Source organism: Pseudopipra pipra, chromosome 2 (genome assembly GCF_036250125.1).
Source record: "Pseudopipra pipra isolate bDixPip1 chromosome 2, bDixPip1.hap1, whole genome shotgun sequence".
Classification (NCBI taxonomy): domain Eukaryota; kingdom Metazoa; phylum Chordata; class Aves; order Passeriformes; family Pipridae; genus Pseudopipra; species Pseudopipra pipra.
Genome location: NC_087550.1, coordinates 47,936,028 through 47,951,304, shown reverse-complemented (window position 1 = coordinate 47,951,304; position 15,277 = coordinate 47,936,028). Strand labels below are relative to the sequence as shown.

The 15,277-nt window shown below is 42.3% G+C and overlaps 1 protein-coding gene across 1 annotated transcript in view; it reads right to left on the bottom strand.

Annotated features, from left to right (window-relative positions):
• GSX1 (GS homeobox 1) overlaps positions 1-15,207 on the bottom strand; it is a 29,950-nt gene extending 14,743 nt beyond the window's left edge. Inside the window, exon 1 of the mRNA XM_064645427.1 lies at positions 36-15,207. The gene's annotated coding sequence lies outside the window, so the exon portion shown is untranslated. The remainder of the gene's footprint in view (positions 1-35) is intronic.
• Positions 15,208-15,277: the final 70 nt, after the last annotated feature.

Sequence of the window (15,277 nt, the reverse complement as noted above, 5' to 3'; positions counted from 1 at the left end):
TCTTCAATGGATTTGTTTTGTGCTATTCTTCACACCAGCAAGAGGAATAAGTTTCAGCATCCTCTGATCCTCCTTCCACTTCATGGTTTATCCTCACAAAGCTCTATACACCATTCTAACATCAGAGGATTCATGGAGCACTGTGCAGCCAACCACCCCACGTCCTGAATGTACCAACAGCAACAGCAGGAGCTGCTGAGCCGTGCTCACACTTTAGAGGGCCTTCAGAGAAGGGAAGTCTTGTGTGACCAAATCCAAGGTAGGAGCTCATGTCAGGCAACACAACTTTCTTAAGATATGTTTACTACATTAGAGGTTTTGTAGGGAGCAATAGCATTATTTTCAAGCAAGTCGCTAGCCATCTGCTTATATCACACTTTGGCTTGGTTGATAGAATGGTTTGAGTATATGCAAGTCAAGTGCTTTCTGGAAAAGAACAAATTGGGAAGCTCTGCCCAAGAGGCATGTGAAGTGGGATACAGCCTGTAAATATGGGCATGAGGACCTGAACCGGTAACTGGGCCCTCAAGAAGCAGCAAAGCAGAGGTACAGTGGGAACATTTGGACCAAATCTTGCTCAGAAGATGGCCCCTCATCTGAAAATGAATGTAGAAGATGAGATTGCAGAGGCTTCAGGCTACACGCCTGCCCCTACTATGCTGCATTGCTGGTTGGGCCAGTGCAGCCCCAGAAGACAAAGTACACCCACCCATGAGGACAAGCATGTTCTCTCCATAGCCAGGCCATCCAAATTCACCATGCTCAGTCTGCGACTTTGTGTCCAAGTTATTGAGTGGATGGAAAGCTGAACCACAATGGCAAAGCAATACATTTAAAAACTAAATACTGTTTGTTTCACTCCTTATAAGTAGCCATGTTTTGCTGAAGATATTTCAAGGGTCTGGGTCACTAAACTTAGCTTTCTCTGCTGGGACATCACTGACAACCATAAGCATGATTCCACAATGCACATATCAATCATGGAACGCAGGAAACCACAATCAATGTATGGCCTGTCCCCATCTACCTGCACAGTAGCGACTATTTCCTGGAAGGCCACTTTTATGAAGCTTCACCTCCAAAAGAAGAGTGTAAAGCAGAGTACATGCTCACTGCTTGGCTTCTTCTGGAGGACAATTGCCCTGCAAGCTGTGCACAGTGCCTTCCAGCACGGGAGGCTAAATCCCAAAGAGAGAATAATAATGTGCCTGAGTCACATTTGCTACTTTGTCATCCATTACAGAGCTCTGCATCCAGAAGTAGGAAAGCACTGAAGAACAAGGGTGTTAGAGCCCAGAAACAACCAAAGCCCTATTTCTGTGTTAACCGCAGTACAATATCTCCACCTTACTGTACAGACTTGATGAAAACTATGGTATTTTTAACCTTTGATGACACTAGGAGTCAGAGAAGGCTCTGAATTTACAGGTTTTACATCGGTTGACATTTTTCATTTTTTTATTAGTATCATTAGAATAGAATAAACTTGTGAGACATAAGGACATAAGTTCAATGCAATTAGTTAATATAATTAATAACAGGAAAGACGCTTGTCTTTCTATTGCAGAAGATGAAAACCAGCCACAAATATATTCTTGAGCTTTTTTTTCTGCATATGTCTCAAAGATTCCTTTGTCCACTTTCTAGATTGCTCTTAGAAATGCCTTTTTCAAGCAGTGATTATTCATGGTTTCACAATGGACATGGAGGTCACTATTAGAATCAAAAAATTAAAACCTCCAAATTTTTCTTTTGCCATTAACTTCTAATATGGAACAAAAAAAGTCTTTATTTCCTTCAATAATAGATAAGGGTCAAAGGCTACACATTAAAATCCCCTCCATTAGGCACAGTCAATTGAATTTTGAAGTTGGGTTTTCTATTCTGGAGTCTTGGTTGGGAACTAAATATAAGAAGAAGTCACATTTCCTGGAAAAAAAAAAAAAGCCTGAGGACAAAGGGACCTGCTCATGAGTGTTCACACGACTCTGGGCTATAGCAGCACTACAGACCAGGTTCTGACTCTTAGCTCTAAGGAGGCAGTGATGGATGATGTCCCAGTGTGAAGGCTGAGCAGTGATAAATGAGGCAGCCATGCTGAGCACACTCAGGGTAGCATGGTAGTTTTACAACACATCATAAAACAACACTGGCTGCTGCTTTGATGGACAAAACTCATGGAGACTGGAGAGGAAATATCAGTTGCCTGTGACAAGGCATTGGGAAGGTCTGACTGGCAACTGAATGCAAACAAGAGCACCTTTGCTAGTGCTTCTGCTGGGAGAGCAAGGACAGCTATTTTGTAGGTAAAGACAGCTTGTGCCTTTTCTCTGTGGATGGCCATTGAGGAGCTGTGGGTCAAGAATGCTGACTAACCCAGGAGACAAAATCTCTGAGGTATTTTGAACCTTGGTCTCAGACACATAGGTATGGTGGGACATTTGGTACCTCGCTCCTGGACTTCGGAAAGAGACAGGTGCCAAAACTGCGTGGTAAAAAATTCACAGAGATTGACTGAGTTCATGCTTTCACCAGTCCTTTGAGTGTATTTTCCTTGTTGAAGGTAGGTGCTCTCAAGCCTGGGTGAGAGGCAAGTTGCCAGCTGATACATCTTCAGCGACCAATTTCTGTGACCTGCAGCTCTGCGAGAGCAACCAGGGACAGCACTGGGTCTGGCTGAGACAGGGAGCTGGTGTGGGTGGCAGGGGGCAGGAGGGAAAGAGGTGTTGAAGAGGATTAAAGTGAAATCAAAGTAACAGCCCTTTGCTAATGCCCATTTCATTGTCTTAGCTGTTGGCCCAGGATGGCACAGAGTGGCATGGTAAGACCTCCAGAAACATCTGGCACAGTCATTGACTATGTAAGAGTGGGAGTCATCACATTCACCCTTGGCTGCCCAGATGCTGGAGTTAAGGGGAAATAAGTCATCTGGGCTCTGCTGTAGTCCATGGAAGGAGGGAGGCATCGCCAGCCATTAACTAATCCCCCAGCAGGGCAATCTCATTTCCCTAGAACCCCATCCCAAAACTCAGTGACATATATCACCTGTCAGAGTCACACTCCACATCTGAGCAATGACTGTGACCACACTGCAGTTACATTATCCAAAGCTGAAAACTCTCCTGCACATGACTGACTTTCCACATGTGAGCACATGGTGTTAAGAAGTTAAGAACATGCAGCAGTTCTTAGAGGCAATTCTGAAGACAGAGAGCCTTTAAGACAATTTTCAGTTCCTTTTGCCCTTCACATAGTCAGAATGTCTTAAAAAAGGGCCCACCCTTTCTTCAATTGAATGATTCAATTTTTCTTATTTGATAAAATTTATCCTATGTAATGGGCTAGATAGATGACCTACAATACTGGCCCTTTTTGAAATCCATAACTTTCTTGATCCTGTAAATGTGTATGTCATTGGGGTTCTAGGTCCGGCCTGAAAACAACATATAGCTCAACTGAAAAAAAAATAAACCTTCACCAGAAGAAAAATGGAGATGAGGAGCTTGGAGGCAGTGAACAGTGATTCGAGAGCAATAAATGGAAGTATTGATCTCAGGAATGAGAAGGTTGTCCTCCAGGCTCCAGTGTACTGAGTACATGTCCCCTCACATTGAACTCAGGGTGAGACCCCTACACAGAGGTATCTGACCCTCCTGTCCAGTCTTCCTCAGCTACCAACAGCAATGTGGTCCTGTGAAATGTATGCAAAGATTCAAAAGTGAGATGTCAAAGGCGGAAAAACACAGTGATGGGAAGTATCAGAAACCAAATAAATTGAAACAAGTATCCCGTCCTGTACACGGTCTGCTGCGCCTGCTATTAGGAAAGTTCACTTTCCTGTAGTAGACACCATCCCTGTCACAGATTGCTTGGCACCTCTCCTTTGAAAAACCCTTGGTCCCACCTCTTGTCAACCCAGCAGCCTGTAATCCTGAAGTTTGGATTACCCAAAGTTGTGTGACGTGTAACTACAGATGGTCCAATAATAGCAAGTTGGACATTTCTGAGAAAAATATGTATTTCTACCTATGCTTGATGCAAAATTTTTATTCACTGTGAAGTGATGAAAGGACTAGACCTTCCTTAAAAGGGAATTTCTGCTCCTTCATTGTGCCTGAGATGCACACGGATTGGTAAAGATGTCATGAATTCTGAGCTTGACTTGATACCCTGGGCTCTCATGTACATACTGCAGAGCACTCTCTGTGCAAAGCAAGGGAGAAAGAAGCACACTTCAGATCCATGAATTGCTAAATTGCAATTCAGAACAAATGTTGCCCTACGGCTGCCAAAGTTGAATGCAGAGGAATAGGAAACCTGGATCCAGTCCCAGGCAGGGTATGTTTGGTCTGATGCAAACAAACATGTTTGCATTGATCTGGACCTCAAAACACAGCAGGAAACAAAAACAGTCCCCAAGCAGGAGGACATTAGCCCTCATGATTCAAGACCAAGATGCAAGAAATATCAATGGGGCATATATAGTGGCAGCTTTGCAAGGCAATGGGACCTCAGAACTACAGCTGTTGGCCATTGCCTGTACCCTGTTCTGCACCCATCCTTCTGCAGGCTTCTTGACCTGCTCCTCTGTGTAACCCTGCAGCGTCCCCTATCAAGCTGGGCATTTTTACCCAGAATCCTCAAGGACTGGCTTTGTAGTTTTCATTTCTTTTTAACTTGTATTTGGAAAGACATTAAGGTCTCCTGTTGTATGATTCCTTTTGATTGGTACACTGCAGTGAAGTGTATGCCTGCAAACTCCCTTTTTTGCATGCTAAGGAGTGAGTTCAGTTTTCCTAACCAGACAGTGTCTCCACTGGTTCAGGATCCTCTTCAGGTTCAGAATGAGGGTAGTCATCACTGCTGCCTCTCATCTCAATGATAAGCAATACAGAGAGCTCCAGATCTCAGTGAATAATGAGTCCGGCTCCCAGATACTATGTTTGCAATAATAAATCTGAACTTGTCTTCGTTGTTTGTGGTGTTTTCTAACCAGTAGCAGCCACCTTTTCAAACTCTCATCCACAATTTGGACACCATGCAACATGTTATGGCTGTTTCTTAGCCCAGGCCAAGAATATCTTATAACTGGGACTGAGAAAAATTAGAAATCAAGAGTCATTCATCAAGTCTGCCAAACCGGGTAAACGGTAAAGCTCATATTTTTGCTGCTGCTGCTGCTGTCAGATCAGCCTGTCCCATTTGCTGTGCTGATCTGGCAAAAGGTAACCCAGAGGAGGACTTTCTGTCCCATTGCAGACTCTCCCCACAGCGCTCTTTCCCTGTCCCTATGTCTTCAAGACATTCTCCTTTCTGTTCCTTTTCATTTGGTCACTCATTTCTGTTACCTTGGACACAAGGCTTGTGCTTGTAGCTGCTCTGCTTTTCATCTACAGAACAAGTCCAGCTCTAACCACCATTGAGCCTCTGAATTAGATTTAGTTTTTTCTTCACTTTTTTTCTTTACTCTTTGCTTAGTCTTTCCTGCTGTGGACTAAAAAAATTATATTTGGCTCTTGTTTCATAAGCTAAGAAAATGACACAAAAAAAAAGCACAACCATAATTGCTTTTACCTTCCCAAGTGAAACAACATCCAAACTCCCATGTTCTTTTGAATGGATAACAGTGGCAACTGAACCTGGATGAAAACTCTTGAAGACAATTTTCTATCATATAGAAATCTATCATATCTTTGTCAAAATCAAAATGTGCCTAAGGAAGATACCAAGCATGAAAAATTTTCAGTTAGAAGAACTTGCAGTGGTTTTATTATTCTTTATTATTCCACACTAAAGGATATTGTGACATATTCAATTTTTATAAAGTCAAAATATATATATATTTTTATTCTAGTACTGGTGCTATTGTAGCACATATTATTACCTAACATTTTATTATATGTTTTCTCTTTATTAAAGTTAAATGAATTGTAAAATGAAAATGTACTGAATTACCAAAGCAAAATCTTTCAAGGATCCTAAGTCATACTTTTTTTTTTTTATTCAAATGTGAATTCAGCAGGAATTTTTAGGTGCTGGCTTTGCTCAATATGAAATGCCAAGGAGTATAGAGAGCACACCTCTCCCTTTTTTCAGCCTCCTTGGAATGGAACAGTTGGCTTCCTGTTGCTCCGAGTACATTCCCATCCATCATGGGACTCCTTTTATAGGTAGCAGGTTATCATAATCTGCTATTATTTTGAAACACAATTCATGAGCTGCCAGTAACACCATAGGTTGGCTTTAAGGTTGATGTGTCTGATAGCAAAATGCATCAAGCACAAACCATGTCATAGCTACTTATGGGAAAAAAAATCATCTGTTTGTGCTCAGGAAATATGAAACCAACAAAAAACGATGTTAGTTCAAAGGAAAACACAGAAGCAAATAAAGTTCACATCAGTGCAGAGTAGATAAAATGTCAGTTCTCTGCCTTTTGACTTCTGTGAAGCAGAATTTAATGAAACCTTTCTAATAAAATGCCAAAATGTTTGAACTCATCTACTTGCACCAAGTCAGGGTGCACTGACTACATGCTCACTATAGCTTAAGATTTTTGGTTTCAGTTTCACAATAGTAATTCTTCATTAAATTTAGTTGAAATGGGATGTGTATTTAAAGTAAACGAGGATGTTCACATGGCCTTTTCATTGGATTGGCTAAAGCTATTCAAACTCCTGATTTCAGGCAAGCCTTAGCCATGTTCTGTCACTGATGAGGCTGAACTGATATGTAGAAGGAAGGTATTTCCAAGATCCTGCAAAGCCGAAACATGACATGGCTCAGTGGGAAGACATTATTGTACCATGAACTTCTAAAAATTCATTTTCCTGCCCAAACATTCTCTATTGCTTCTCAGATCAAGATAACCTTTGTACAAGTCTGTATGGAGCAAAGTGAACTTTGCAGCTGAGATTGGAAGTCTAGGGAAGAGCCATGGGCAAATTACTATTGAATTTCTTCTTCATGGGATAATTTAATAGCGATCATGTTCAGTGTGATCCATGTGACTTTTGAATGGAGTAGAGATGACATAAAATTTCTCCTTTTTTTTTTTTTTTTTTTTACAACTGTGATGCCAGTCTGTTTTATGCAGTGACTTAACTTTTTAGCCCCACACAGGTATAAATCACTTTGATGAAATGCTTACAGACCTGTAACCTCTTCTTGCAACCTCATACAAAGAGTTGATCTCTACCTGACTTTCCTGCATTTGCTCACCTGTATCTGCCGTGGCACAGTGGAAGCAAAAAAAGCTGGTTTTAATAACAAAACCCCCACATTCCCTCCTTCTCATAGAAATCATTAAATATCTCATGAGAGACTTGGCAGTGGTCCAGTGAAAATTCCCTTGTCCTTTTGTTCTAATCCAACTACCATGAGCAGAAACAATTAAAACTGAGGCTTTGACTCTAGAAGTGCATTGGTGTCAGGGGCGGACCCTCCCTAATTCCTGTTTGCAGTCTGGGAGCCCTGTAAGAGAGTAGTTAGTCTTTACTGTGCATCCCCTGTAGACCCAAATAGTAGGGAAAGCATGAACACTTGGTTATTCCTTTCCAAAAAGTGTAGGTAGCTTCTATTCCTTTCCATGCCTCCTGGAAACAGCCCATCTACCTTAGTTACCATCTAGTCCTCAAACTTGACAGCAGAGAATCACAGAATCACCAACTACACTGAGTCGGAAGGGATCCATCAGGATCATTGAGTCCAAATCCTGGCCCTGTGCAGGACACCCCAGGAGTCACACCATGTGACTGAGAGCGTTGTCCAAACACTTCTTGAACTCAGGCAGGCTTGGTACTGTGACCATTTCCCTGGGGAGCCTGTTCCAGTGCTCAACCACCCTCTGGGTGAAAAACATTTTCCCTGATATCCAGCCTAAACCTTCTCTGACTCAGTTGCACTCCATTTCCTTGAGTCCTGTCACTGGTCATGAGAGTGAAGAGATGATGCAGTGCCCACCAGACCTGTCCACTCTAGAACTTTAGAAGCAGTGTCTTAGCTTTGTGACTGCTGTCATCCAGCTAGGATGCTAGTTATGGCACTCAAGAGAAGGGTGAAAGAATCATAATCATTATTATGCTCATTTCCACCAGACTTTGGTTCTACAGTATTTCCCTTTCTTTAATGTAGAGTTGTGACAAGACATGAAATACTGGGCAGCTGGAAGGTTTATTTCTCTCCATTGTCCAGCTGTGACTCTCAGAGCACTATAAATTGCTGAAGATGTTGCCTTCATGAATCTTACATCCTTCTCCAGGCTGATGGATGTGAGAATATGTATAATACCCCATTGTCTGCAGTCCTACATGATATAGGCACTTGCTCGTTACTGTACTTTGGCAGGATTGTCTCCTCATGTGTACAGTTTAATACACACACTGTCATCACCACAATAAGATTTGTTTATATGCTCTATGTTTTAAACTACAAAGTTGTTAAAATGTTTGGGGCTTAGGTTTGTGGGTTTGTTTTTTTTTTAATGGAACTTTAACTTGCGAATCTAACATTTTTGGAGAAAGCTCAGATTGTTAAGGAATCAGCAGGACACATCACCAAGTTACAATAGGTTCACTTTCATGTGGATGCTGTAGCAGGCTAGCCTTCATGGAAAAACTCTGAATGTGAATTTAGCTAGTTTTGGATAAAGACGCCTTTCAGCGTCAATAAACACCATGAATGCAGCCACGGTAGAGTTACAACTTAATGAGATGAGGGGAAGTGCACAGGGTCAGGCCTCATCTCCCGGCCTCTGTCATGCTAATCAGCTGGGCAGCCTGCAGCTGAAAAACTGCTGGAATTTTTATTTGCATTTCATTTAGTTGGAAGGAAATTGACCCAGATGGTCCACAAAGGCAATAGAAGGCTGGCAAGCAGTCTAGTGCTGCACACTTTTCTGAGGGGCTGCACTTGTCCGCCCGTCCCTCTTGGAGCCCAAAACATAAAAGATTAAAACAGCGTAAGGGAATTGATTTCATGATTTTTAGATAATTTCCCTAAGATTTCAGAAAAGACCTAAAAAACCTAATTTAATCAGCCAGGAGCTCAATAGTAATTAAAGGGAAGAAAAGCTGAGATAATGAAAGAGGTGGTGGGGATTTTTGCTGTTGCTGGTGGGAACCTTTCTTAATTAGAAAAAGTCTAAAATCTAAATGATGTTAATGACGACAAGCATGAACACTTATTGCAAAGACACTGTATCCTTGGTCAGTTTAGATGATTGATGGCCAATCTGATAAACTTCCTTGGAAAAACCTAAAATAATTCGCTATGCATTTGTCTAAGCCAAGTATTTCTGTGTGTTTGCTCAAATGAACCATATTGGTGTCACTGTTATTCCTTTGGCCAAAGCTTAGATATTTGCACAAGTGATGTGTGATTCCACACCATCTGCTCATGGCTTCACCTATTTGGCTTTGAAAGCTTAATTAAAACTCCAGTAAAAATAAGGTCACTTCAGATTCCACCTACTCTTTCAGTGTATTCTAAGAGATTATAACATTTCAGAGTAAGTGCAGCAACCTCATGGAGAGCCAGCTGATGGCATATCTACTTAATTGCAAATTATAAAACATAACTGTAATCATATTATATAAAGTATTTCGTAGGGGCAAACTTTCAGACAGAGATTGTCATAACACCGTAGAAGTGCATGAAGCTGGAAGAAACGGCTGGGGATCCTTTATCTTCTAGTTCCACCAGTGAAAGTTCTGCCCACTACCTCCACCCTCCTGGAAGGGGGGAAATGGCCAGTCTCCAATTTTGTACCATCATTACTCTAGTCTGAGTGAAGCTTCTGTCTTTGTAGATAGTTAGGTGGCCTCAATCAGCAGTGTGCTAACCCCTCTGGTCTGGATAGTTATCGAACATGCACAGACAAGTCTTCCCAGTGCAAGTCTTGGGAATCAAACCCAGTAACTTCAACGGAATTTTTCCGATTTCTACTTGTATAGAAGTCCAGTAAATCTGGACTAACCCTTTTGGAGTTCTAAATTCAGGCATGCTTTTGTTCTCATGACAGGGATTCTATCTTTGGGGAAATGTGACAAAAAACACCCCCACAAAACCACACAATAGAATGGGTACTCTGACAGTTCGTGCAGGAACAGAAAGGTCTGGGATTTTTCAGCTCCTTCTGGTTCTCTGAGGACTTGCAAGTTGGTCTAACTTGTGGCAGCTCAACTGCCAAGCAGCTGCATGAGTACACCACCAAGGTGACCCAAACATACCACCTGATCCCTGCTACAAGCGAGACAGACATGATCTTTCCATTCCAAGGCATTAGTGACTCAGCCAGGAGTTATCTCAAGGACTGTAACAATCGCACTTGAGCTTTGATTTTATAAAGCTGACACAAAGTATTGTCCTCAGTCCTCTATGCAAAGCAGATTGGGATAATTTCCATTTCCAGCACAGTCAGAAGTCCTAAACTGCTCCTGATGTTCCTGCTGATATTTCAGTAGCTAAGAATGAATGGAAGAATGATAGGAAGTCATTAGCTCCTTTTCTTGATCTGGCAGTGGCCTCTTTAGTAACCATGGGCAATTTATAGGACAAATATTTATTAGGAAGACAAGATTTATGTGGTTCTGAAGACCAAATAGTCAAAATGTAGCACCTTAAAGTCATACCTGAGAACTATAAGGCAGGTATTCAGGTGATGCACTGATTACATTAAACCCTGAAGCACATGAGACATTCTTTAAAAAATTTTAAAGAGCTCTTTCCTGAGCAGGTACCAGAGGCTTTGCTGAAGCATGTTTCCCTGGAAGTTGCAGTGGTCTGAGCAATGTAGCAGAGTGAAAGACTTAGAAAGGTCAGGTTGGACATTCAACATCAGTCGGACAAACTTATTCACAGACATGGGTGCTTTTGTCTCCTCGCAAGCCTTCTCAGTGCAGGTATAATCCAAATTTGGGTCTGAACAGGGACTCAAGGCTAGAACTCTATGGGGCAGGCCCTGATAGGTAAGCTACATTTGGACTGGTACCTGAAATCTGAATGTAGAACCAAAATTGCCTCCTCTTCATACTGACAAGGCAGAAGAAAAAGTCTGAGATAAACACAGAGCTTTTCTATTATTGCTGTATCACTGCTGACCCAGAGCTGCCCCATCTCCAGTATGTGAGATGCTCATCACCAAGTTGCTTGTTTCACATTCCAGTGTTGCATGAAATTGTCACTCTGTCTGGGATAGCTGTGGTGTGTAGGTGGACTGAATTCAATGAACCATACACAAGGGTAGCAGTAGGCTGGGCCTACTAAGTCCCACTCATAACGATGACCACAGGGCAGATGATGGACTAAGTTTGTTCTCTGGCCCATCATGCTCATGAAGCTCATGCTGAGGGAGTTTGGATGAGCAGAGTAGAAATGGAAGCTAATATAAGAAAAAGAAAAAAAAGAAAGAAAACATCTGTGAAAACCAGCAATTTTTTTAGAAACCCTTCAATATGGTTAAAGAAGCTTGCTATCATCCTGGCATACGTTTCAGCAGCTATCACTAAAAAGGGTTACCAGACCAGAGCCATAGCTGCTGGAGCAAATGGAAAGATTCAGCTCAAAAAAGCTAAAATAAAACTAAAAGCTCTTAAATAAACTAAACAGTTCTGGGATTGATGGGTCCTGTAAGTTCTCACTGCAGGACCTTGAACACTGCTTGTTTCTAAGTATGTTTCAAAATATTTCAGTGTCCTTACCACATTTTCCTTGAAGACTGCAAAAGCCAAATATGTTGTTTAAGGTGGAATCTTGAGAAGGTCTCTGGCAAAACAGGGGGTGTTTATTCAAACATCTGGTGAGGAGAGCTACAGGGTGAGCTGGACACTGACTAACTCTCCCTCTAACTCTTCCACTCAGAACTGGGACCTGCACACCTGGGAAGGTGCAGGTAAAGCAGAGAGCCCAGAAGAAGACAATAAGAATGACAGTAAGTTTGGAAAGTGTGATATATAATGAAAAAACTGGAGTTACTCTAGTGTATGCCAGGGGATTTTTTGATAACATTTTTCAAACATTACAGGAACTGCTGCAAAGGAGCAAAATGCTCTTCATGCCCATATAGGACATGAAATAACATACTTAGGTGCAGTGTGGAGGCTCTCATAAGACACTAGAAACACTTGCTAACAGTATGAACAGTGAAGGAGTGGAGCTGTGCTGGAGAAGTGTGTGCTGTCCAAACAGCTTGCAGAAACCACCAACTGACAGGTAAGGGTGACTGTGTTTTGTGGTGATGGTTTGTACTAAAAGACTGCTTGAAAACCCCTTCAGCCTTATTTTTGTACTCTTTTAGAGTGAATCTACTTTGATGACTTCAGTTTTCTGGGTACTTTTGGTTTGATTATGTAGAGTCACCTTACACCATGTGTAAGGATGTCTGCGAAGATTCATTCCTCTAAAAACAAAATAGTGTCAAATATAAGGTTCTAGTATGTGAATATAACTGAGATAAATGTAATAGGTTTGCAAATTCTTGTCCTAAGTCTGAATTTGATCTCTATGAACCTGATAGAAAAAGTGTTACAGAATTAGTAAAGGGAAATAATTCCAAAACAGCTAAATGATTTTAACAGAAGAAAAATCACACTACAGAGCCCTGCAGTTTAACTTAAAATTCAACAGAAAGTTAATTCATTAGTAAAGTCACTCAAGCTTGACTAATAACAGCCTGAGACAGAAAATCTAGCGATTTAAAGTAAACCCTTAGTTGCTTGCATAACTTGATGCATATGATGCCAGCTGCCGAAATTGCCATTTCAAACCTCGCTCTGGTTGGCACAATGGGAACAAATAGCTCTCAGCTGCAGGTGAAGCCTACCAGACCTTTCTCCTCAATCTTTGTATAGTGTCAGTTCTTCTTAAAAAACAGCCATTAAATTATCGCCATTGTCTTGGGGGAATGGTGATTGATGCCTCTTCTTTTATGCTAACTCAGCTTGTCTCTCTGCTCTAAATGGCCTTGTCTTTGGCGTGGATGTTGGTAGTACATCATTAGGTTTTGGTACACTTCGTGCTGCCTGCTCGCTCACAGCTTGGCAACCAAGGCTGTCAGATGACGTGGCCGTGCAGCAGATTAATACAACTCTCCCAAACTCCTTAATACAAAAAGCTACGGGCTCCCACCTGCTGGGGCTCAAACAGGGTGCTTTCCAGGGAGTGCCTTCCCTGTGTGAGTGTTAAGGTGGCAGGTAAAACAACAGGACTCAGTGCTTCTTGCTGTATCTGTTAGGTGTCATCCCAGCTGCCGCAGGTGGCCTGGGAGGATGCACACAAGGGAGCGGGAGCTACAAGAACTCTCATGATGGCAGTGGAGCCCAAACACACCGTTTCAGGTGTTTATGTTGGCATTCAAGTGCTGTTGTTTTGCAGTTGCACCAAAAATGTGAGCTACTCCCTCATATGCTGGTACACTGCAGAGGATGGCCCTTTTTTGTACACAGCTGATCACTGTTTGTAAAGTGCAGCCACATACCTTTGAAGAGGGATCAAAAAGAGAAGTGAAACCAAGGAGAAAGAGAAAGCTCTAAGGGTCCATAAGGAGCAAAAAGCCTGTTCTGTGAACACCAGTGCAAGCCTTCAGCAAACCCAGAGATACTGGTGGTTATCCCTGTGACCACGACCAATATGGTCCTGAGTGCTTTTTGCCATGCTGGGTTCCCTGGGAAGCACTGAGTGGTTTCAGAGGTGACTCACATTCATGCTGGCAGAGCAGAGGGTCAGCTGCTAGTCAAGAGCCACTTCCCTGCTGTGCCACCGTGCTGACCTGCGCTGGGATGGGGACTGGGCCAGGAATCAGACCTGACAGTGCTGTGGTTTTGGATCAAGGGGGTTGGCAGTCTGAGCTATGGCTCCAGCCTGAGTGAGTTGTTTCACTGTCTTCCTGCAAAGCAGGAATAGCTGTGGTATACTCACAGGTGACTTCTGAGAGCAAATTTCTAAGGAGCTGCGGGATTTTTTGACAAGGAGATTAGAGGGTCAGGGAGGACAAAGACAGGAGTGTTTGAAGATATTTTTCTTGTGTGAAAAATCTTCCTTCTAAGACTGTAAATCTTGAAATAAAAGAGCCAGTCTTTACATCTCTCTGTTTTCCTGTGTAGCATCACCCTTCACCTCACTGGTCCTGTTCTCCCTCTTCCTCCCTTGCCCATTTTGATTGCAAGTTCTTTGAGCAGGAAAAGTTCCTTGCAACATGTCTGAATTGGCATAACATGCCTCTAGTGCTGGCTGTGGTTTGTCAGTGTAAAATGAGCCTTAAATGATTTATTTTTTCCTTTCTGCCCCTCAAATAGCCACAGTTTGAATTAACTGTGGTATTCACAATTTGTAGATTTCAAACTTCCAAGTAAAGACAGCAAGTACTAAAATAAATAGACACATAAAATTGTTATCTTAAAGAGATAAAAAAGCTTAGCCAATCAACTGTACATCACACCTGGGGAGTGTGTGAAGCTTACCCATGCATCTGTACTTGACAGATGGGTGGCCTGAGCACAGGGTTTGTTACTCAGGCTCATATTTTTAATCAGCTTCTGACTCAGGAGGCAACCTATGTGTGCTGCAGTCACCAGAGCACTTAGCAGATGTCATACAGACAAAATCTCTCCCACTGTGAGCCTTGTTTGAACTAAGGGTACTCACAGGACACTACTAGTGAGATTACTATGGTGTTCATGGTATAACATGACTCTATTTAGTGCATAATGGGGTTTACCTTTAAGTCATTTTGTACTCTTTTTCATTTTCTTTTTAGGATAAAGAGAGACCAAGAACCTTATTTCTCCCATACATTAAGTACTGGGTGCAGTTCAAGACTCTGCATCTCAAGAAGGATGTACTGAAGTAGAAGATACAGAAAAGGGCAATGAAAATGACTGGGGGTGAAGCGGCCACTTCATGTGGAGAGACTAAAAAGGCTCCTTAGTTTAGAGGAGAGAAGGCTGAGGGGTTATGTACAAAGTTCACAAAAACATGAAGGTGATGGGTAAGGCAAACTTGGAACTGCTGTCCACTAAATCCTTTAATTCAAGCACCAGAGAGTGCTCTGGGAAACTTGGGGAGATTGGTTTAACACACAGACCAGTGCATGGCTGGCAGCAAATACCTGGGAATCATGTCCATGGGAGGCTGCAAAGGTGAATAGTATCAGCAGGTTCTCAATAGGAGTAGACATCTCTGTGGCCAGCAGGCTCATGAGCTGGCATTCAGGACCCAGTGGGAGGTACCATCACCTCTGGGACTGGGAGCTCCCAGCAGTGTGAATGGACCACAGCAAATG